A 26037-nucleotide genomic window follows, 5' to 3' on the forward strand; every position below is an offset into this window, starting at 1 on the left:
GCCGAAATCAGCTCGAGGTAATAAGTACCTCCTGACCGTCACTTGCGCGTTCACGAAGTGGGTGGAATGCTTGCCCGCCCCAAACGAAACCGCAGAGACCACCGCTCTCCTTCTTATGAACCATGTGTTCAGCCGTTGGGGCTTGCCCCTATCCATTGATTCCGACCGAGGTACTCATTTCACCGCAGAGGTCATGAGAGTGTTGTGGGAGATGCTCGGAGTCGAGGCAAAATTCCACATCGCGTATCATCCTCAGTCTTCTGGTCAGGTCGAACGCGCCAACCAAACCATCATGAGCATGCTTCGCAAGTATGTGAGTCACCATGGCAAAGATTGGGACATCAAACTCCCTCTGGTGCTGATGGCCATTCGGTCCACTCCTCACCGCACCACCGGAGTCACCCCGTTCGAAATGATGACTGGCCGTGAAATGGTTCTTCCCTTACACCTCCTCTACCGACCAGAGGACCTAAGCGTTGCCACCGCGTACACTGCACACCAGTACGTCACCGACTTGCAACGCCACTTGCAGGCCACATTTGCGTGGGCCCAGGAACACCTCGAAAAGAGTGCGAAAGGACAGAAAGCTTACTACGACAGAAAGGCGACACACCGTGAGTACGAAGTAGGCGACAGAGTCCTATACTTCAATTTCACCAAACCGGTAGGAGTAGCCAGAAAATTCTTACCCCGTTGGTCCGGTCCTTTCGAAATCGTCGGTAAACTGTCCCCCGTCGCCTACCGCATCAAAACTTCGAAGCCCAGCCAGGCGCCTTCGTATAGATGGGTCCATAGCAACCAAATAAAGCTTTTTGAGCAGTCCACACTCCATAGGGGGGTGGACAAACAATAAGTTATAGCCTGCCCAACTTAGTTGCATGCCTCTCAATCCATAAGCGTGCATCTATAAGTAACCACCCTTGTTACCACTCAAATCGGAATAACAAACTCCTGTATGTTGCAGAAATCCAGGGTAGACTACTAACTCAACAGGAGGAGCTGCAGGGCCTAGGCAAAACCCTGCAGGGAACCATACTAACCGTTAACATGCATTCTACATTAATCAAGAACACAGTACATGCCGTAGACAGGCTAGCAGCAATCATGAGAAGCGAAGTCAAGTACGTCCGAGTAATCCGAGACCTAATGCAGGACCTGATGAGAGAAGTAAGTAGCTCTCTCAGCACCCTGAGTGGACGTAAAATCCCACCATATTTGATACCCCTCAGCATGGTTGACAGCATACTCCGATCTACTACCACGACTAACGTTTACTCATCACAGATTCATCTGGCTTATAGTCTTGGCAGTGCTATCCCCATTTTTGTGAACCCTCAAAACCTAGAAATAGGCTTCATCCTCAATCTCCCCGTTATTGAACGGCAAAACATATACAGAATCAAATCTGTCCTTAATGTAGGTTTCTGGAACAACGACGTACACGTACGTTTGCAGACACCTCCCACCATAGCCTATCACGATGACAACCCCTCTATCTACCTCGTCCCTAACTTAGACATGTGCATCTCTACCAAAGATATCCACTGGGTCTGCCCCAGCAATCCCTTTATCCGAGACACCACAGACCGTCTCTGTGGATTGACAAAAGTCCCCGAGCAGAAGTGTGCAGGCAAATTGTCTATTAAAGATGAAGGAATAGGAACTAGAGTAGAAAGAGCTGGTAATCGGTGGCTAATCAACACTCCCCAAACTGAGATTCTGGTATCATATGATCAACATAACACTGCCACTAGAATGAAGATCCCTAACGAAACCTCTCTCCTAAGTGTCCCACTAGGAGCCACTGTTCACGTGGGTGACATCACCCTCCATCACCTTAGCGCTGACCAGTATGAGACCGAGATAGAAATGCCCGATGCCTTCCCAGGTCACGAACTTGAGATAAACTCCACCCTCCAAGCACAACTACTGCTGGAAGGGACCAAAACCGTGCAATTCGATCTTAAGCCCACTGGCATCGCTACCACTTTCTTGAATAACCGCGCAAACCCTTCGTCCGATCAAGGATCTTTAATAAGCCGAATTGCGCTGGGATTTCTAGCTAGCGGTTGGGTTATCACAGTCTTCATAGCCATCACTCTACATAGGTACATACTGACACTACACCGCAAACTGGACAAAATGATCTACGCACCTGAGAAATTAGATCGTGGCATTGTCCGATTCTCCATCAGGCCTAAGGCCTCCACTAACTTTCTTGAAGAGTAGGCTTGCTAACACGCTAACTAACCCCTCTTTTCCATTTTCCTTTATGGAGTTTTGATTATTTTTGTTTGCTGTGTGAAATATTGTATGTAGAAGGTAGTTAAGTAGCCATAGTGTAATTGTTTTCATGTCCAAGTGCCTATGCTTTCATGCCCAAGTGCCTATGCATCTTATGGACTGTATGAAATGAATTGAACTGTTGAACTGTGTCTGAAAGACTTTTCACAGAAAGGACCCTTGGAACTACCTCATTGTGGAACTACCTCATTGTGGATTACTAGGGACCGTGGGCCGCAGACTAAACACCATGTGCCCATAGGGTATCACTCCTTTCAGCGCCTATGGCCAAGGGGGGAATGTTGGTAACTCGCCAGCGCCCCCTATAACGATCCCACAATTTCCTTGCGCGCTCCACCCGGATGTGACGTGAAGTGGAACTGCTTTAACTGTATCGAGAGCGCCTCGATTCGCTCTCTCATGTTCTGACTACTGGAGTGGTCGGACGGACTGTAGGCACGCTCGCCTACAGTGTTGAGACTAACCTCTATTGTCTGAGAACAGCCTGTTCAAATTAGTTTCGGCCGAACTTTTGAACGACCCGCTAAGTTTCAGCGATATAGTGGTTTCGATTCTAAACCTTTGCAAAGTTTAACTACAGTTAAGTAGTTTTCCACGCTAAGAGGCATTTGCGGACAGCTTCGCTCCTCTCAGCCTTTTTCTCGTCGACGCATCACCGGAGGTTTCTCCTGAAGCACCGTGGGCCAGCTAGGCCTTCATCTCCCTGCTTCGTTAGCCGCGGTTGGACGCAACGCGCCGCTAACCTCCTCTCCTCGGACTGCGACCCTCAGCGCGGACATCGGAGAAAGAACTTCCATCGCATTGAGTAGGCACTTGGGCAAATTTTTAATTTGTAGCTTATTCAGATGGTTGTTAGGGTCATGTTTAAGCTTTGAGCTATTTAGCATACCCGCTCAGACACGGAAGGTGTTTGTTTGTTTTTATTGTTTGTTTGTTTTTATTGTTTGTTTTGGTTCTGTTTTTTTCTTTGAACTTGTTAGACAGGGTATCTTGCATGATATCTTTCCTTAACTCCATTGCTAGCTTCCCTATCTGATTAGCAGCGCAGCGACAAGTTTGTTATTTTAAGCTCCGAGGCTAGACCGCTACAAGGCCTAGTTCTCTCCATCCAACACATATACACACTCTCTCACACTCTTTCTCTCTCTCTCTCTCTCGCGTTGAGTTCTTTGCCTAGATAGTCTGTTGGAAATTGTTGTTAAGTGCAGTGTTTGGATCCAGCTGTAGCGTGGTCAGATTCTCCTTAGCAACTTATTGCTAGCTACCTCAGGGTGATACGCTAGCTGGTAGGCTTGTGTTCTCGACTAGGCCTGCAGGCGCCATTTTTCCGACGCCATTTTGATACCTTCCTCATTGAGTTACCTGTGATACGACACCTAGGCACTGACCGCCATTTTGTTTAAGCATTGCCAGAGTGGCTAGTCATTAGCATCTGCCCACAGATACCTACACAAAGCACACATTAGCCACAGAGCTAATCCTTTGTTCTATTTAGCTAACATTCCTTTGTTTTAGCTAACATTCCTTTGTTTTAGCTAACGACAAGCTAGGTCACACACACACACGCATCGGCTTGCCCTAGCCTCACACACGCACACACAAGGGATTCTTTTCTTTTTCCTTCTATCTCTTTCTCTCTCTCTTTCCCTCAAATTTATAGTCCAGGTGTAATTGTTCCATTGTTTTGTCTTGTTATTACCTTTGCTGACATTGAATGTATTTTGAGTTTATTATTATTAGTGAGTAGTAGACAAATAAAAGCTAATAAAATTGAATTGCATTTTACTTGTTCCTGTTGTTTATTCACAAGGTCAACTATTTAGAACTCCTTTTTCCTTCAGAATTTAGCTTTTGTATACAACTGGGTTTCCCATCTAATACAGAGCTACCATTAATCTTGAATGTAACCATTCACGGTGAGTGTTAAGATTAATAATTTAAGATTTTATGAGACTGATCTTTATTTATAAATTGATTAATTTAATTATCAATTATCACATAATTTATAATTTAATTAATCCCAATTCCACCTACACAATTAATGACAGATTAAAATGTACATTTTGTTGATGTTGGTTTATTTCTGTCATTGCATCTAGCTAATGAAATATACCATGCTCTTTTATAGAAAACAGTGCCAAAGACCATCGAGTTGTTCGCGTGACATCGTATGCAAAAAAGTGGTCAGTGCATTCTCCTTCAGCTGGAAGAAGAGGAGGGATTTTGCTCAAGCTCAAACAGAGCTGAAACTCCCACAAAAAAAAAAAAAAAACGGAGTCACCAACCAGATGGGGTTCCAGACTTGCCATGATTGAGAGTGTGTTGGAGCAAGAAAATGCCATCTCACAGGTCCTGAGAGCTGACAAGAAGACAAGGCAGTTGGCACCATCATGGCAAGATATCGAGGTAATATTATATGAATATATAATAAATGAAGATATTGAGCTCACCAACACAATGAGGACAACAATCCTCAACTATCTCACTGAAAAGTACCAGGATCCCACCACTGATGCCCTGCTCGACATGGCTTCGCTTTTGGATCCAAGGTTCAAGAGCCAGTACATTGACAGTGACAAGACAGAGGAAGTACAAGCCAGAGCTGTGTCTGAGCTGGAGTCCTTGTTGAGCACAGCACAGCATTCACTGCCCCCCTCCACTTCACAGAGTGATCCTGTGGCAGAATACGAATCCCCACCAAAGAAAGCAAAGAAGAAAACATTAGCCAGCCTTTTGAAAATCTCAGGTGCTGTATCTGCAGCTGGCACAACAGCTTCCATCCCATCTCTAAGAGAGGCAAATAGAGGGGGAAATGAAGGCCCATCTTTCCACCCCACATGCAGACAGTGAGATAGATCCTCTGGAATGGTGGAAAGTCCACGAGGGAAACTTTCCACGAGTTAGCCAACTAGCTCAGAAGTATCTGTGCATTCCAGCAACAAGCGCTCCCTCAGAACAAGTCTTCAGCACAGGTGGCAACATAGTAACTTGCCAAAGGGCTACTCTCAAGCCAGATAAGGTGGACAAATTGGTTTTTCTGGCTAAAAAATCTGTGATGGGGTACTGTCAATGTCTCCTTTTAAAAGGAGCAGTTTGATATTTCATTGTTAAAAATTGTTGCACTAATACAGGCCCACAGTTACCTCAGTTTGCTCTGGACCATTTTCAAAAAGCTATTTGGTGTTTTGATACTTAAATCATTTTAAAATAACCAAAGACTGCGTGTTATTCAACATTTCATATTTTACTTTCTTTTATATTCTAAGAATGCACTTTATCAGAGTGATGTTTACTTTATCAGAGAGTGAGGATGTTCACTTTATCAGAGTGATGTTTACTTAGTGTTGTTGTCTTCACAACCAATAGTGCACTTTATCAGTGTTAGTGTGTTTACAATGTTTGTACATGCAAAATTGCTACTATTCATTAAAATCTGTTCAGAAAGGTTTGTAGCCCCAAAATGCCTGTTTTTGTTGTTTTTTTTTTTCGATGGAAGATCGTGATAAAAAAATCGAAATCGAGATTTTATGTTAAAAAATCATGATGACATTTTTGCCATATCGCCCACCCCTAGTGTAAACTATCTATGGCTGAATCATGACATCCTAGAGCTTCAAGTTTCTGTGGATCCCCCAGACGTTAAAGATATGGTGCAAACAAATTTTTTCCCATTGCTTCAGCGTATAAAGACTAACTTGGAAAAGTGGAAACTGATTAATCTTAGCCTATGGGGAAAAGTTACTGTTAAAATGATGGTTGCGCCACAGGCAAATTATTTATCTATGATGGTGCCATTAACTGTTCCAGATTCTTTCTTTAAACAGTATAATCAAATAATTAGAGATTTTTCTTTGGAATGGAAAGAAACCCCGTTTAAAACTTGATAAATTGTTTACTACTAGAAGCAAAGGGGGATTGGGTTTACCTAATGTGGAGTTATACAAAATATCTTTTGAAGTGTTTAAACTCTCCAAACACTGGTGTGATGGAAGTTCAAGTCTGGGATGGATGGATGGAGAGGGAATTGATATTTCCATTTGGGCCAATTGAAGCTCTGTCACAAACTCTTCAGAAAAAGAATCAGGCAGACCCAATTCTGCAGCGCTTCAGAGAGACCTGGGCAAAAGTACACAAGTTATTGCATATATCCCAGTATAAGCAAATGTACTCCTCCATTTGGAATAACCCCTCTATTAGGGTTGGGAGGGAATCTTTTGTATGGACCACCTGGCTAAACAAAAACATTAATAGAAATCAGTGACCTGTATGCGGACGGTTTGTTTCAGTCATTTGAAGAGTTAAAACAAAAATTTAATTTAGTGGATAAAGCAGACTTCTGGAAGTATTTACAACTGAGGAGCTGCATAACAGGCTTGAAGATTTCACCTGATAATACAAATAAACTGATCTGCTATTTTATGATGCCTGGGCTTGTGCATAGTGCATCTGCCTTTTATAAAATCATGGCAGACAGCATGTATGGTAGCTGCCAAAACTTAAGGCAAATCTGGGAGAGGGATCTAAAGGCCCGGTCACACAGCACTCCGCGTCTATATCACGTACAAAAAGATACAAAAATCTGGTGGACGTGGTCGTAAGTGGTAATTTTTGGTCAATTTTGGCTTTGCCGTGCTTTGTACGGGGTATGGCCGTCGGCGGCTGTTTCACTGCTGCAGCACTGCCAAATCACGGGTAACCGCGGCTCAGCGTCGTTGGAAGAGCGGCTTGCTGCGCATATAAAAGCGGTAGGATATGTTGAGCCTGTATCAGTTGGTTCTGTTGGTGCTGGAGCATTAAGATGAGGACATCACAGCGTTGAGGGTTCATGTTCACCCCTTGATAAGGTATTAGGCAGAGACCCGTCCACCCGTAAATTTGACGGGCGATTGCCGATTTCAACGGGCAAGTATACACACAGACGGATACTGAAACGGACGATAATGCCGAAAATTTTCGCACATGAATACTCCCACGTCATCCGATAAATCCAGTTATGTTCCGCCCACACACGGACTGGCCATCGGGAGTAGCGGGAGTTTTCCCGGTGGGCTGGTGGTTCAGCGTGGGCCGGCGGAGAAAAAAAAAAAAACAGTTGCGCGCTGGCCTTTAATATGATAAGCAATGTTAACAGTTTCTTTAACAAACTGTTAACATTGCTTATTACAGTTGCGCGCTGGCCTTTAATATGATAAGCAATGTTAACAGTTTGTTAAAGAAACTGTTAACATTGCTTATCATATTAAAGGCCAGCGCGCAACTGTTTTTTTTTTTTTTTTTTTTTCTCCGCTGGCCCACACTGAACCACCGGCCCACTGGGAAAACTCCTGCTACTCCCGATGGCCAGTCCGTGTGTGGTTCCGCCATCATTTACAAATCGTAAGAAACACAGTTTAATACGAAAAATACTGAAAACTTGAAATGAAAAATCAGAATATTTCATCGTTTCCGCCATTTTGGCCCGCACTGAATCTTGTAACATGCGGACTGAATAAATCGCGAATTCTGATTGGTCGAAAATTGCCAAACACCCTGCGTTGTAGTTTCCTCTTTCTTGGCGGGAGAAGCGCATTTTTTTTTGCTGACTCACTCTTCTGGATCAAGATGAATCCCAACAAACGCCCCAAATTGAATGTGACAAAAACTGATTCGTTTTTCCACAAAAAGACAGAAAAGGTATGTGTGATACATTGATTAACAAGGGGGGTTCATTGGGGTATGGTAAAATAGAATACTGTTGGGTTTTTTTTTTATTAAATACTGTAACTAGATCAAAAGATTATATACAATTCATTGTTGTTTATTTTCTTTTCACTTTTGTTACCAAATCAAACACCATACATACATCTGATACATTCAGGAGTGAAACTGAAAAAAATACAAAGTAAAAATATGCAATATTTCTGATCAAAAATTACACGCCATTTCACCCTGAAAATGTCCTAGAATGCAGGAAATGAAGTCTAAATTTCAAAAATTTTCTGGGGGGGCATGCCCCCAGACCCCCCTAGAGGGACTTCGCGCCTGCGGCGCTCGTCTTCGCACCTGCGGCACTTATCAGGATTATATAAAATATTATTTTTGACTGGTAAATTTCTTTTTCTGCCTAATACCCTACCCCTTGACATCTAGACTGCAAGTGCCAAGGTCTCAGAAAATTACGGTATTTACATGCCGCAAATCAGAAGTGATGCAGAAGTGATTAGACAGTGATCAATCGAATTTAGAACTTGTTTGAGACGTCGTTTAACGGGCTTAGACAGTGCTATGTACGCGGAAAAATCCATTTCTCAGTGATAAGCCGCTAAACACACGCTATATCCTGTGATACCAACGCGTAACACCCGTCCGATGACCGTGCTCTGCCCGTGATAGACCGCCAAACTTTCGCGTCTTACCACGTCTCCCCAAGTTTTAATAACGGCCGGGACACTGATTATCACGTGTTTTTCACCTGTGTTGCACGTCTTTACCACGTGTGCCGGCCGTGGTTGTCCGCGGTCTAAAGTTTTGAGCAGTCCAAAACTTTTTGCCGCGTCCGACGCCGTTCCGATTTTCCCCTGCGTCCTGTCACGTCTGTATATCGACTGTAACACGTCTTAACTTCGACATCAACACGAACAACATCGTCTGCTTCACGGGAGAGCACTTTTGGACGGGTTTTGGCCATGATAAAGCCGTAAAGCGCTGTGTGACCGGGCCTTTAATTCAAATATAGATGAGAAATTATGGGAAGAGATGGTCTGCAATGCAGGTTGGCCTGTAAGGGATGCAGTTAGTAAATTTACACACTAAGGTTATCCATAGATATTATTATACACCTGTTAAGCTCCATAAAATGGGATTGATGAACGACAATCAGTGTTGGAAACGTATGAATGACACTGGAAAAGCCAAGCGAGGCCTGGTTTCACAGACCGGTTGAAGTTAATGACAGATACAGCCTCCTTTGAGGAGCTCATTGCCAGACTGAATAATGGTCGGGGTAAAGTTCATAAAGTTTGGTCTCATTTCTTACACTTTATACAGTTTCAACAGTCTAATGGCTCATAGGTAGACTAAATAGTTTCTGATGATATAAAATACCACCCAACATATTTCCTCTTTTCCTTTTTTATTATTATTTGTATTTTATTTCCTTTTTATCATCATTTTCTTTAAAAGTATTGTATGTACAGTGGTGCTTGAAAGTTTGTGAACCCTTCAGAATTTTCTGTATTTTTACATCAATATGACCTAAAACATCATCAGATTTTCACACAAGTCCTAAAAGTCGATAAATAGAAACCAGTTAAACAAATGAGACAAAAATATTATACTTGGCCATTTATTTATTGAGGAAAATGATCCAATATTACATATCTGTGAGTGGCAAAAGTACAACCCCAATTCCAAAAAAGTTGGGACAAAGTTCAAATTGTAAATAAAAATGGAATGCAATAATTTACAAATCTCAAAAACGGATATTGTATTCACAATAGAACATAGACAACATATCAAATGTCGTAAGTGAGACATTTTGAAATTTCATGCCAAATATTGGCTCATTTGAAATTTCATGACAGCAACACATCTCAAAAAAGTTGGGACGGGGCAGTAAGAGGCTGGAAAAGTTAAAGGTACAAAAAAGGAACAGCTGGAGGACCAAATTGCAACTCATTAGGTCAATTGGCAATAGGTCATTAACATGCCTGGGTATAAAAAGAGCATCTTGGAGTGGCAGCGGCTCTCAGAAGTAAAGATGGGAAGAGGATCACCAATCACCCTAATTCTGCACCGACAAATAGTGGAGCAATATCAGAAAGGAGTTCGACAGTGTAAAGTTCCAAAGAGTTTGAACATATCATTATCTACAGTGCATAATATCATCAAAAGATTCAGAGAATCTGGAAGAATCTCTGTGCGTAAGGGTCAAGGCTGGAAAACCATACTGGGTGCCCATGATCTTCGGGCCCTTAGACAGCACTGCATCACATACAGGCATGCTTCTGTATTGGAAATAACAAAATGGGCTCAGGAATATTTTCAGAGAACATTATCTGTGAACACAATTCACCGTGCCATCCGCCGTTGCCAGCTAAAACTCTATAGTTCAAAGAAGAAGCCGTATCTAAACATGATCCAGAAGCGCAGACGTCTTCTCTGGGCCAAGGCTCATTTAAAATGGACTGTGGCAAAGTGGAAAACTGTTCTGTGGTCAGACGAATCAAAATGTGAAGTTCTTTATGGAAATCAGGGACGCCGTGTCATTCGGACTAAAGAGGAGAAGGATGACCCAAGTTGTTATCAGCACTCAGTTCAGAAGCCTGCATCTCTGATGGTATGGGGTTGCATTAGTGCGTGTGGCATGGGCAGCTTACACATCTGGAAAGACACCATCAATGCTGAAAGGTATATCCAGGTTCTAGAGCAGCATATGCTCCCATCCAGATGACGTCTCTTTCAGGGAAGACCTTGCATTTTCCAACATGACAATGCCAAACCACATACTGCATCAATTACAGCATCATGGCTGCGTAGAAGAAGGGTCCGGGTACTGAACTGGCCAGCCTGCAGTCCAGATCTTTCACCCATAGAAAAAACATTTGGCGCATCATAAAACAGAAGATACAACAAAAAAGACCTAAGACAGTTGAGCAACTAGAATCCTACGTTAGACAAGAATGGGTTAACATTCCTATCCCTAAACTTGAGCAACTTGTCTCCTCAGTCCCCAGACGTTTACAGACTGTTGTAAAGAGAAAAGGGGATGTCTCACAGTGGGAAACATGGCCTTGTCCCAACTTTTTTGAGATGTGTTGTTGTCATGAAATTTAAAATCACCTAATTTTTCTCTTTAAATGATACATTTTCTCAGATTAAACATTTGATATGTCATCTATGTTCTATTCTGAATAAAATATGGAATTTTGAAACTTCCACATCATTACATTCCGTTTTTATTTACAATTTGTACTTTGTCCCAACTTTTTTGGAATCGGGGTTGTATGTGAACCTTTGCTTTCAGTATCTGGTGTGACCCCCTTGTGCAGCAGTTACTGCAACTAAACATTTCTGGTAACTTTTGATCAGTCCTGCACACCGGCTTAGAGGAATTTTAGCCCGTTCCTCCGTACAGAACACCTTCAACTCTGGGATGTTGGTGGGTTTCCTCACATGAACTGCTCATTTCAGGTCCTTCCACAACATTTTGATTGGATTAAGGTCAGGACTTTGACTTGGCCATTCCAAAACATTAACTTTATTTTTCTTTAACCATTCTTTGGTAGAACGACTTGTGCTTAGGGTCGTTGTCTTGCTGCATGACCCACCTTCTCTTGAGATTCAGTTCATGGACAGATGTCCTGACATTTTCCTTGAGAATTCGCTGGTATAATTCAGAATTCATTGTTCCATCAATGATGACAAGCTGTCTTGGCCCAGATGCAGCAAAACAAGCCCAAACTATGATACTACCACCACCACCACCACCATGTTTCACAGATGGGATAAGGTTCTTATGCTGGAATGCAGTGTTTTCCTTTCTCCAAACATAATGCTACTCATTTAAACCAAAAAGTTCTATTTTGGTCTCATGTGTCCACAAAACATTTTTCCAATAGCCTTCTGGCTTGTCCACGTGATCTTTAGCAAACTGCAGACGAGCAGCAATGTTCTTTTTGGAGAGCAGTAGCTTTCTCCTTGCAACCCTGCCATGCACACCATTGTTGTTCAGTGTTCTCCTGATGGTGGACTCATGAACATTAACCAATGTGAGAGAGGCCTTCCGTTGTTTAGAAGTTACCCTGGGGTTCTTTGTGACCTCACCGACTATTGCACACCTTGCTCTTGGAGTGATTTTTATTGGTCGACCACTCCTGGAGAGGGCAACAATGGTCTTGAATTTCCTCCATTTGTACACAATCTGACTGTTGATTGGTGGAGTCCAAACTCTTTAGAGATGGTTTTGTAACCTTTTCCAGCCTGATGAGCATCAGCAATGCTTTTTCTGAGGTCCTCAGAAATCTCCTTTGTTTGTGCCATGATACACTTCCACAAACATGTGTTGTGAAGATCAGACTTTGATAGATCCCTGTTCTTTAAATAAAACAGGGTGCCCACTCACACCTGATTGTCATCCCATTGATTGAAAATACCTGACTCTAATTTCACCTTCAAATTAACTGCTAATCCTAGAGGTTCATATACTTTTGCCACTCACAGATATGTAATATTGGATCATTTTCCTCAATAAATAAATGACCAGGTATAATATTTTTGTCTCATTTGTTTAACTGGGTTCTCTTTATCTACTTTTAGGACTTGTATGAAGATCTGATGATGTTTTAGGTCATATTTATGCAGAAATATAGAAAATTCTAAAGGGTTCACAAACTTTCAAGCACCACTGTATGTACTTTTGTAGTGTCTTTTTTTTGTTGGCCCAGATTGCTTTAATGTTGGTTATGCTGTCAATGGGAAAAAACAAAAACTAATTATAAAAAAAAAAAAAAGTTTCTGTGGATCCTATGGTCTACCATATCAAAAGCTCTCTGTAAATTGAGGAGTAACATGCCTATATACTGGCCTTTGTCTTGCTCCAGTTTGATATTGTCAGTTAAATTGGCCAAACACATTTCAGCAGAATATGTGGATCTGAAACCTGATTGATATTCAGACAGGAGCTTAAGGGCTCAGACATAGCCGTCTAATTGTACGCGAACAATCCTCTCAAGGAATTTTGAAAATGTACTCAGAATTGAAACTGGTCAATAGTTGTCTTCATCTAACTTATTTTTCTTATGAACTGGCATCACCCGAGCCATTTTAAAATAATCAGGAGTAATGCCAGAAGTTAGAAAGGTTTAGAATATGTGTAAGTGGAGACACTATGAGCTTGGCACCATCTTTAATAAAATCGGGTGACAATAGGTCTAAACCAGTAGCCTTGCTCGAACTTAAGTCAGAAATTATCTTAAGCACCACATCCTCAGACACCTCTGAAAGTTTAATGTCCCTAGACCACACTTTTTCCTTGTACAAAGCAACAATCATTATGTTGATTGACCATGTGTTTTCAAACCATGGCTGATCCAAAAGGCCATAAATTAACGTAAAGCCAGTAGGATCAGCCGATTTTCAAGGAACCTGCCGAGACTGAACTGGAAGATCCCGAAGGGGTGCGTGACGTCACACGTGTAACAAAGATCCAGGTATCAATGTTGTTCCCATGCACAGCAGTGGTTAGACCAGTCTCGATATGGAATCACATTTTGGAGAGAATTCTGATAGTGATTGGGATTCTTATATGTCTGATGAAGTGGCAGAATATTATCAAGGATATTTCAGAGTAAATGGTTATCTTTTCAAGCCCCCGAGCGTACAAACTGCCAGTTCACTCAGTTCACAACAGTCCCAACTCACTGCCGATATAGCGCACCACCAGCGAGAGAGAATTGGAAACACAGATTGGTTTGTGGATTTTTTATTCTAAGCTGGCCACTGCAAAATATAGGGAAGGTATTTACATATACCTCAATAAATGCAGAAATATAATCTTTAAAACATACACTTATTCTGTGTAATCATTGAAAGAAAATATGAAGTGGGCAATAAGAGAATCGACAAACAGTCCAAATGTCAGATCAAATGTCATTTATTAAATTAACGTGTTTCTTTTTTGCTCCAATAATTCCCATGTGATCGTTCTGGTGGTAATGAACACTTGATGAATTGGATTTATTATATTAGTAGACGACACAAAATCTGCCCACTTCATTTGTACAAACTTCGCCCACTGTCGCTTTAGATTAGTGTAATTTCTCGGAAATTCATGAACTGAATGTCCTGTTGTATATGAATTTGAACATTCAAAACAACGCAGCACTTTCCCATCATTGTTTTTGTAAGATTCCAACAACAATATCCAATTTCAGCAAGTAAACAAGCAGAGAGTCAGATGAACCTAAATGACCCAGATAGCGTGGGGTTCCACGCTTGACGTCATGTGAGATTAGCCCTGGGGCAAGGCTGCCTTTCTCTGGGATCCGGAAGCCGCTATTTATCAAGAGTTTTGTGCTCAATAATAAAATTAATAATTTATATATTTTTTTCTCCCTGCTTTATTAATTAATTTTGGTCATTAATGATGTACATTCATTTTAAAGCATAACAATAAGGCATTATATACACTTTAAAACCATCACTAGGTGCATTTAAAGATCTGCAAAACTGTAATGTGGTTCAACCCATAGTTACCAGTAGCCGGAGGAAGTTAATTCACCAGACTAGAGGCAATGGTAGTGAAATGTATTGAAATGCTCAGCTACTTTTGAGTTGTCAAATGTTATAGTTCCTTCAATATTCAGACCCATGTTTCCTGGTTTTGTACAACATTACAATGGCGTGCGGAGACATCTGAGAGTTTGCCACAGTTTTTTTAGGCTTGTTCTTGAGGTCATCAACTGTGTTCCGCAAACACTTAGATGGGGCTATTTTCTTTTTGTACTGAACTTGATTTTGTAGAAAGATGTACTTCTCATACCAACTGTGGTCTTTTGAGTTTTTGAATGTGCCAAGTGCTTGATCCCTTTCATGAATCCAATCCAATCCAGCTTTATTTATAAAGCACTTTAAAAACAACCAGAAGGTACCAAAGTGCTGTACATCAGGGGTCACCAACCCGTCGATCGCGATCGACTGGTCGATCTCGGAGGCTTTCCCAGTCGATCTTGGGGGATGAGGAAAGAAATTGTAAGATTATACAGAAATACACTGCAGTATATCTGATTGGCGTTCATATTACGTCTTCCGATAGGCCCACTACAGCTTTCCCCCTCTGTGTCGCAGGTTTTTTTTTTTTTAAACTCCTGCTGCTTACGTCTCTGAGCGTCGTCACCATGGTGATAGCCTCGCAATACAGTTCAGGGTTCTCCACGAGGGGTTTTAGAGGTGCGGGCCGCCCCCCTTTCTGTGATTCCCGCCCCCGTTTAATTTCTGCCGCCCCTTTACAAAAGGAAGCATGATACTATAAAACCGTGAGGATATAACCTGGCTGTCAGTGTTACTGTAGCTCTTGAAGTGTTTCCGCGGAGTGGTGAATCGGACTCGAGCCTCGCACAGGCCCGGCGCCGTGGGGGGGTGAAAGGGGGCGTCGCCCCCTCATGGCTACAGCCCTGCCCCCTCAATGGAGACTCAGATCACTTAATTGTTTTCTTATGAAAATATAATGTATTATAGACGTATTAATAATTTGCTTTGTGCGCAAATAGTATAAGAATGTGTCGTTGACGTCACCCCCCCATGCAGCGGGGGTGAAAATTCATCACTTCAGAGTGTTTTGTCCCCTACACGCCTAAACTGGGATCGCGGATTAAGTGGTTAGCGTTGACTCGGTGCGAGTCAGGAAGGCCATTACTGGTGCAGCCGCGGGGTCTGTTGATTTTTTTTAAATTATGATTTTGGCAGCCGAGCCAAGTACCTTAGACTTGCATTGACATTTTGTTTTCATGCCGCGGAGCTATTTGTATGTATTTTAAATGTAAAGGACTTGCCTGTAGGTTTGTGTGTGTTGTTTTATGTTTGGCATCTTTCCGGTTGTGATGCGTGTCTGTGAGAAAATTGGAGGGGAGGGTTAACAGGTGGGCACGGGGGTTGATAAAGCGCAACTGCCCTGGTAATATGTCACATGATTTTCCCGGACTAAAGCAACCTTTGGGGCCGCAGTTTTGTGGTTGGCACAGTTAATTGTTTGAAACACGTTGTCAGACCGCCATCACTACTACACACTATACGAAAAATATGTGCCCCCTTGCGATTTCTAATTGCCCCCTTAGTAAACTGTTCCTGGCGCCAGGCCTGGCCTCACATGAACCGCTCCGACGCGCTATAATGACACCAATCTATCACCAGCCAATCAGGAGACTTAATCAAATGCATCCCCCGCCCACCAATCTATCACCAGCCAATCAGGAGACTTAATCAAACGCATCCCCTGCCCACTCGTGTCCGCGTCTGAGACGTTGAATTTTCACAGAAGGAGGGAAGAAGTTGACTGAGGTAAGACTGTGTGATAAATTAACGAACGAATAAGAGAGGAATTTCAACATATAGGGCTCAAGTTTGTTACTGTTAAATAAGCATTGCTTGTACAGTAACGTTATGTCGTTACAACGCTGACCCACTTTTAACGTGCCGAGTACCGACTGTAGCCGCTAACAAATGCTAACAAATTGCTGTCAAGTTTTTCCTTTGTTGAGCTTTAAGCGTAAGGTCATGGATGTTCCTACTGCTTGTTCCTGCCGTAATATGATACGTGATATGAACCTAACTATAAGGCACTCACTGACCGTGTTCAGTCACAGCAATCACATTGACTTGAGTTGCGTGATGAACTGTAACCTCTGTAGCATGACAGCAGTCATTGGTAGTAGCATCACTGCAAGTTCATATTTGTCTTTATTGTGTAGGTATGGTTAAAGAAAATCAGTTCATGTTGAATTGAAGTTGTCATTTTGTCACTTAAGTTACAATTTGTGATACATCACTGTTGTGTTGTAATTTCAGTTGACAATTTCCATTTTATGTTGCTGTGAAATTAATTAATTTAGTGTCACAATACAAACAAGACAGTGCAACTGATGTTAACAGTTCAGCTTTCTCATTACAATATTATTAGTTGATATTAATAACAATCTGAGTCATTGGTGGTTCATTCATTCTGCTCACTACAGATACAGGCCTATATATTTTTGTGTATAGTTAATTTCCATTGTATGTTGTACTGAAATTAAGTCATTTAGTCAGCTCTCACAAGAAATTAAAAAGTTGGACCAGGGTCTTAAATCTTATTCAGTTAAAATTAGGCTAAATAAAAAGCCTCAACTTGAAACAGTCTAGTCTGGATTTCTTTTTCTGTCAACGCTTCAAGGGGTAGATCTTGCTTGCCATCTAGGCAGAGGTTAGGGATCTCGGGCATAAAAAAGGTTGGTGACCACTGCTGTACATGATACAATAAATACAAAATAAATTAAAAGACAAAAACATCAATAAAAACATATGTAATAAGACAAAACAATAAAATAAGATAAAACAAAATCAACATCTTACGGGGTGACAAAGGCCATGGAAAAGAGATGGGTTTTAAGAAGGGATTTAAAAACGGACAAGGAAGACGCCTGTCTAATGTGCAGAGGCAGATCGTTCCACATTTTAAGGGCTGCCACAGCGAAAGCACGGTCCCCTCTGAGCTTGCGCTTAGTTTTTGGCACCCTCAGGAGGAGCTGATCAGCGGACCTGAGAGAGCGGGTGGGTGAATATGGGTGCAGCAATTCAGAGAGGTAGGGAGGGGCGAGACCATTGAGAGATTTAAAAGCAAATAAAATAATTTTAAAATGAATCCTAAAATGTATGGGCAACCAGTGGAGTGAGGCTAAAATGGGGGAAACGTGGTCATGTTTGCGTGTGCCGGTTAAAAGACGTGCAGCAGCATTTTGTACCATCTGGAGACGGTTGATGGAGGACCCACTAACCGCCACAAAGTGCATTGCAGTAATCCAGCCGTGTGGTGACAAAGGCATGGATTACTGTCTCAAAGTGCTGCTTTGAAAGAATTGGCTTTATTTTGGCTAGCTGCCTCAGTTGGTAAAAACTTGACTTCACAACTGTCTTGATCTGATTGTCAAGTCTGAGGTCAGAGTCCACCTTAACTCCCAACTTAGTGATGTTGGATTTTAGGTATTGAGCCAAGGAACCTAGATCTAGACAGAGGGTCTCAGAGCTGCCACCAAAAACAATCACTTCTGTCTTCTTTTCATTAAAATTTAAAAAATTTAGAGCCATCCAGGCCTTTATGTCGTCAAGACATTCAAGTAAGGGTCTTACAGAAAATGCTTGATTCTTTTTAAGAGGCATATAGACCTGAGTGTCATCCGCATAACAATGAAATGAAATACCATGCTTCCTAAATACGGAACCAAGCGGGAGCAGGTACAAAGAAAAGAGGGCCCAAGACTGAGCCCTGCGGGACACCACATGACAGAGGAGCAGAGGAAGATATAGAGTCACCAAGGCTCACACAAAGTTCGATCTGCCAAGTACGACCTGAACCACTCCAGTGCTATGCCACTGATGCCCACCCACTGCTCCAAACTTGAAATTAAAATGTCATGGTCTACAGTGTCAAATGCAGCAGTTAGGTCTAAAAGTACAAGAACAGCACATTCACCAGAATCACAAGTTAAAAGATCATTAAGAGTGACTTTAAGAACAGCTCACTTCAGGAAACTCACCATCTCAGAATTTAATCACAATTTGTTATTATAGAGTCTAGGGATAGGACTAGAAAATTTTACTAACCTTGACCAGATTAACCCCTTCCCGGCCGGATGGGCCACGCCCAAAATTTGGAGGTCCGACCACGGGTATGACATTCATGTTGGTTTAAATTGAATATTCTCAAAGATCCCATGATTCTGATTGCTTTTTCTGAGAGAGCATATGGGTGATCTATAAATTGCTTCCAAAAAATTTGTGGGGGTGCGAAGCGTATCCACACTAGCGCCACCTACATTTGGCACGGACGACTATCTGGCTACCTAGAATTAAGGCTCCAAATAAAATATGCAACTATATCCCAAGGATTTTTTTGTTGTTTTCTACTGCTGCATATGTAAGCAAGCTAAATCAAATGAGAAAACAATGGGACTAGTGAGAATAATTTAGAAAATCTAATAAAAAAAAATAATGAAAATCCTTGCCGACACCCTACTTCGGGCCACGCCCACAAAAATATTCTCACTATCCCATACAAACAACTAGTTCTAAAAGTTGAACCAAAAGGTAGTCTGTCTATTCCAAATAGAAAATTTGTGGGTAACATTGTTGGTAGGCTAATATTAACATTTATAAGCTTGATTTTCCATCTTCGCCCATGGCATTTTGGCCCCTAAACTGTACCTAGATGTGGATAAAATGATCTATGATACTAGAAGTTTTATTGGAATTGTATTTTCTGACTTCTTTTCTGCTATTTATAAAATATTTTAGATGTTATTGTACTTCACAAAAATACATACACTTACTGAAAGTGTAATGATATTTAAATTTTCACCGACTAGGTATCTTGTAACACAGCAACATTGAGGCCTTATCAAAGTGACAAAAATTTTCTGCTTCTCAGCTTGAAAAAGATCACTTCATGGTCACTGAAATTTTAGCCAATTTATCATTGAAAGAGGTCTTAAAATGGGTTAGAGTCATATTATAGATCTCATGCACACTACTATACATGTTGGTATCCTAGAGAAAGGAATAGCATTGTAGTGCACATTTCTACAACGATCTCCCATTTGTTCTAGAGGCATTATTCCTTGAGATTTTACTGGTGTTAAGTTTGAGTTTATAACTGGTAAAATGTCATTCAAAGAGTCACTGGCCTCAAAACGGTAGGATGCATCCAAATCTGAAATGTCAGAGTCAACATCGCTATTTGATCCCATTGCACTAATGGATATAGCAAGTGGAATGTCATCGATATCATGCACAGACTCATTTACAGGAGTACTTGTCTGTTTTGGTTTAGGTCGTAGTTGATTTTCAGGAGTTTTCAGAACTTTTTTGCACTGATGAGGGTCCTTGCAACAAGAAGTACATATTGGTGAGCCAATTGGAATGTCTAACTGATTACAAATGGACACAGTTCCAGAACGGAGTGAAGATGACTTAACTTTTTTATTTGAAGGATGGTTTGGATGTTGACATGCTTTTCCAGGTTTCCAATAAATTCCAAGCTAAAGTCTGTGTTTTGGACAAATTATGTCATCATCTTTATAGCTTATTTGACGGGCTCTGTTCATTATCAGTTCAACTTCAGTTGTCCCTTCTAAGTCTATTTTTAAGTTAGACCCATGAGGTGCAACAGAGTAAGCCATGTTACAAACTTCAGTTGGAACATCCTTTGGCTTTGTTGACGATAAACTGCATTTTCCAAATTTGCCATCATGGAAGATGCACCTTTCCATTTTAACCCTAGAAAAGGATGCAACTTCTGAACACTAATCTGAATGGTAGGTTTTGATGTATTGTTTTTGATATTTTGTCAATGATTTTTTTTGAAAGTTTAAAAGAGAGAGACAGAAGAAAACAAATTGATGACAGGCATAAATCAATTTTCCATCAATTATTATGAAACCAAATTGAAGTGTAAAGAGAAAACTTACCCACACAGCTACTTGGGCTTACACAATGCAAAATACCAGTGTTCTTCTAGTCTGCAAACTGCGTAACGTAGGCAAGACTATGTTGTAACGTCATTTGGAGCACTACAATGCTATTCCTTTGTCTAGGATACCAACATATATAGCAGTGTGCATGAGATCTATAATATGGCTCTAACCCATTTTAAGACCTCTTTCAATGATAAATTGGCTAAAATTTCAGTGACCATGAAGTGATCTTTTTCAAGCTGAGAAGCAGAAAATTGTCACTTTGATAAGGCCTCAATGTTGCTGTGTTACAAGATACCTAGTCGGTGAAAATTTAAATATCATTACACTTTCAGTAAGTGTATGTATTTTTGTGAAGTACAATAACATCTAAAATATTTTATAAATAGCAGAAAAGAAGTCAGAAAATACAATTCCAATAAAACTTCTAGTATCATAGATCATTTTATCCACATCTAGGTACAGTTTAGGGGTCAAAATGCCATGGGCGAAGATGGAAAATCAAGCTTATAAATGTGTTAATATTAGCCTACCAACAATGTTACCCACAAATTTTCTATTTGGAATAGATAGACTACCTTTTGGTTCAACTTTTAGAACTAGTTGTTGTATGGGATAGTGAGAATATTTTTGTGGGCGTGGCCCGAAGTAGGGTGTCGGCAAGGATTTTCATTTTTTATTAGATTTTCTAAATTATTCTCACTAGTCCCATTGTTTTCTCATTTGATTTAGCTTACTTACATATGCAGCAGTAGAAAACAACAAAAAAAATCCTTGGGATATAGTTGCATATTTTATTTGGAGCCTTAATTCTAGGTAGCCAGATAGTCATCCGTGCCAAAATGTAGGTGGCGCTAGTGTGGATACGCTTCGCACCCCCACAAATTTTTTGGAAGCAATTTATAGATCACCCATATGCTCTCTCAGAAAAAGCAATCAGAATCATGGGATCTTTGAGAATATTCAATTTAAACCAACATGAATGTCATACCCGTGGTCGGACCTCCAAATTTTGGGCGTGGCCCATGCGGCCGGGAAGGGGTTAATCTGGTCAAGGTTAGTAAAATTTTCTAGTCCTATCCCTAGACTCTATAATAACAAATTGTAATTAAATTCTGAGATGGTGAGTTTCCTGAATATGCTCTTTTTGGGCTGTTCTTAGAAAAAGTCACTCTTAAAAACTCTTAAAAGAGCCGATTCTGCACTGTGCAGTGATTTAAAACCAGATTGGAAAACCTCAAAAATATTATGCTCCTCCAGAAAGGACATTAATTGCTTGTAGATTGCCTTTTTGAGGAGTTTTGAAAGGAAGGGCAGTTTGGAAATAGGCCTATAATTAGCCAGAACTGCAGAATCTAGACCTGTTTTTTTAATTAAAAAGGTTGCACTACTGCATGTGTAAAGGTTTTAGGGACTACACCTGAGGACAAAGTGCTGTTAATAACTGCAAGCACGGATGGACCCACAGTAGGAAAAACCTCTTTAAATAGTCGAGAGGGGACAGCATCATTAGGAGAGCCTGAGGGCTTTAAATGACCAACAGTATCCTGTAAATCTGACAGTCACAGATTCAAACCTATCAAGGACAGCTGAGCAGGGGACAAAGACTGAAGGGTCATATGCAGAAGGTAAGATTAAAGCTCTAGTGCCAGCAACCTTGTCAATAAAAAAGTGAAGAAAGTCTTCATAAACAGCAGGCGAAGCCTCAATACCGACGGTCTGCGGAGCGTTAAGAACAGAGTCGATAGTCTTAAACAGAACACGAGGCTTAGGACAGTTTGACAGAATAATATCAGAGAAATGTTTAGTTTTAGCAGCTTTCACAGTTGTCTGATAGTTACGCCAGCGCTCTCTTAACAGTTGAAAAGACACTTGCAGTTTGTCTCTCTTCCACTTGCACTCAGCTCTACGACACTGGCGTCTGACAGCACGAGTAGTGTCATTTAGCCAGGGTTCACACTTAGTTTTAGGCTGCCTAATTTTTAATGGAGCCACAGTGTCAAACAATTTGGCAGGAGGAGTGAAACCATGAACTAAGCTCATCCGTGTCGTTACACACTGATTCAGGAACGACACAGCTCTGATTAAAAACGGCCGAGAACTGACCAGCAGTGGAAGGGTTAATGACGCGACAACACCGGGCAGCAACAGCGCGAGGTTTAACTGTGTTACTAGCAACAACATCAAACAGTACCGGCATATGGTCCGAAAACACTGCGTCACAGATCTCCAAGTTAAAAACAGGCATCTGTTTTACCAGCTCTTTTACCTCACTGTGTGAGGGCGAAATTTTATCTGGAACGAGATGAAGAATTTCTCCTGTCGTCCAGGGATCTGTACGTTGTTTAACACAAATGTACTTGAGTGGGGCTATTTGCTATTTGGTCTATGACTGAAAGGAACTTGGTTTGGAACACATACCATGCCTGTTCGACCACGTAACAGTTTTTTACCTCCTGCCAGTCCACCTCAGATAGTAAATGTTTAAAAGCAGTTTTGTTAATTTTTCAGTGATCTTATATTTATACCATGATGCTTGTGAACAAGATTTTTTTTTCCTACATTTTCAAGTACAGGTAGTCGTCGACTTACGACTGCGTTTGGTTACGACTGACCGGTCGTAAACTGATCTGGTCGTAAGTCGGCTTATGTTAAATGAACGCAAGTATATTGTGATTAAGATGATTACAATATCATTACACAAGTCTTATTTTAATCAACATTTTCTTATTTCATTACCTTGGCTCATTATTTGGTTTAAGTCAAACACTGCATACTACACTGCGTACAGTACAATTCATTTAATATGTGCAAAACAAAAAATACGAAATACAGGTGTGAAAAATAGAAAACAGTTTGAAACATACCAAAATACAAATGTAAAACATAGCAAAATACAAAACTTAGCGACCGCTAGCATCACTGGTGCTTGGCTGTGGGTCGTCTACATCATCAGCTGTTGCAGCGCTCGGGCTGGCGTGAGGATTTGCTCGCTTCATAAACCAGGAGCTGGGGAGGAAACTGTATGATGGAGCGCGAGAGAGATTGCGCATGTGCCTGGAGCTGGGGCGGAAACTGTATGACAGAGTGCGCGCGAGAGAGAGAGAGAGAGATTGTGCATGTGCCTGGAGCTGGGGCGAAAACTGTCGTACGCGGCGAGAGGCGCTGCCGGGAGCTCGGGCGGAAACTGCCGTATGCTCAGCCAGGAAACACTCGCCAGTCATAACCAGACGGTCGTAAAGTCGGTCGATAAGTCGCATCGGTCGTAAGTTGACGACTACCTGTACAATATACTAGTTGATGATCACTTACTGAGAAGTTAGATTCACCCAAGTTGGAGATTTTGACAGGATCAGATACAGTTATGAGCTCGAGCATACTTGAGGAGGTGGAAGTGATTTTAGTGGGCGAGTCAATACATTGATAAATGTCTGAGAAGATTGTAAGTCATGAGCTTTCATATTGTTATTACTAGTATCTACATTGAAGTCACCCATCAAAATACATTCATACTATGTGAATGAGTTACAGTTCATGCAGGGATTGTTCTAGAGTATTGAAAAAAAATCAAGCTGTTTAGGTGGATGGTAACAAACCCCAACTAAGATAGGTTTGTTTATAGGGAGATGTAAAATCGACCCATACTGTTTCAAGGTTGTCCCCAATGTCTTTCCTAGGATTAAAAGCAATGTCATTTCTGATGTACAGACAAACGCATCCATCTTCACGATTTCGGTCCTTGCGAACTATGAGGTATCCTGGTGTTTCCATTTCAGAGTCCAACACAGTTGAGTCGAGCCAAGTCTCAGTTATTCCAATCACAGCTACCCTGCTGTGGATGGCCAGGGATTGGATCTTGTCTAGTTTCAGAAGACTACGTGCATTCAGGTGAATGAGGTTGGCTCCCTTAGATCGCAGATATCCAGACTGCTGCATGTCGTTTAGCCTCACTGCATCATCACTTCGAGGGAGGTCAACATGACCTGCTGCTTGGCTGCTGTTGTCTTGTAGTGACAAAAAAGAACCAGTGAACTGAGATAGAATACAGCTATTGCAGAACCACTGGTCGTCACAGTTCCCAAGACGGCGATATTCTGTCAAGGACATGTTCAGACATTTGCGATGGGACCTGGTGTCACAACTGTCGCACTGAAGAACAGCTTGATTACTCCTGACATTAAATTCACACCGATAAGCAGGTTTATCAGTTACCTTTGGTGGACCTGATTGTATCTGGACATCTCCCGACATGAGGATCAGGAGTTTAAACAAACAGGGTGTCCAGGTTTAACAGTTCGTTTCCACCCTTTTTGTTTACAGTTAGAGCGAGGGCCAGGGCGAAGGTCACTTCCGGCTGTAAATAGCGTTCCTACCAACCACTTTTTCATCCAGGATAAAGCAACAGATCGGTCAGCATCTTCTCTCCAGGTCTTCTCTTTAGACTCTATAAATCTTGTAACGCGTTTCAGCTGATATTTTTGTATATAAAGCCAATAGATTGACTATAACTAGCAGGAGAATTGTCAGAAAACGACCGTACATCATATTGGTTGAGTGCAGCAAGCAACAAAGTTTGTTTTGTTTTTTTAAAACCATGAAAATCCACCTTTGATTTGCTGGGAGTGTCTCAGCGCCGAATGGAGGTTTATCACAACCCTTATCATCAGAACAGCGCTGTTTTCTTTGGGCCGGTCTCGCGCTGATGAGATTACACTTTACCACAAACACGCCAGACTGAACTTTATAAAATAAATAAAGCATTAGTTCGGGCTCGGACTCGCTCCTGCAATCTGGACTCTGATGGTGAAAACGCGCTCAGCTCTGTCGCTGCGGCTCTCGGTTTCTCCTCCAAATGAGCGGCTGAGACGCCAGTGGCGGTCTGGGTCAGTAGTTGGAGGGGTTATGCCTGTATAAATGTTATAAATCGCCTTTGATTGACCAAAACAAATACTAAGCACTGTGAAACAAGAAAACAACTCTCTCAATGGAGAGCCGATGCAGCTTGGCTCCTGCCATGTTGCTAACGAGCTGAAAACAGGAGTTCACTTAAACAGTGAAGTGGAGATGTGTTTGGGATTCGACCACACACCTTCAGTTTAACTTACCTCGAGGTTTTAACTCTTCAAAGCGAGACACAATAACCTGCTTTTATTTTTAGAAATCGAGGCGCTGAAGCTGCCCAGCCGAGCGTCAACTTCTTCTCCAGTGTTTACTGGCGGTTGGAGAAGCAGGTCCTGAACGCGTTACTGCCACCGCCTGGACTGGAGTGGAGTTTCAGGGTGGAAGACACCTTTCCCAACCTCACCCCAGGGGCGTGTTTAGCCTATTTTTAGGGGTGCTCAAGCACCCCCAAAAACGAGCTCAGCACCCCCTAGCTCATCACCCTCAAAAACACTGCTTTTGGGCGTAATTTTCAGAAATAAGTGCCCTTGCACACTGCTCAATGAATGTGTGCGCGGGCGTGTGTGTGTTCTTGAATTCACCTGTTACGTGATAGTTCTATGAGCAGTAAAATCCCTCTCCTCCTTGCGTC

The 26037-nt window shown here is 41.7% G+C and overlaps 1 protein-coding gene across 2 annotated transcripts in view; it reads right to left on the bottom strand.

Annotated features, from left to right (window-relative positions):
- The window catches only part of LOC132871004 (gastrula zinc finger protein XlCGF26.1-like), an 89511-nt gene extending 63799 nt beyond the window's left edge, over positions 1 to 25712 (bottom strand). For both annotated transcript variants that reach the window (XM_060905149.1, XM_060905146.1), the window contains exon 1: positions 25610 to 25712. The gene's annotated coding sequence lies outside the window, so the exon portion shown is untranslated. The remainder of the gene's footprint in view (positions 1 to 25609) is intronic.
- Between the last annotated feature and the right edge of the window lie 325 nt (positions 25713 to 26037).

This window comes from Neoarius graeffei, chromosome 22 (genome assembly GCF_027579695.1).
Source record: "Neoarius graeffei isolate fNeoGra1 chromosome 22, fNeoGra1.pri, whole genome shotgun sequence".
NCBI classification, from domain to species: Eukaryota; Metazoa; Chordata; class Actinopteri; order Siluriformes; family Ariidae; genus Neoarius; species Neoarius graeffei.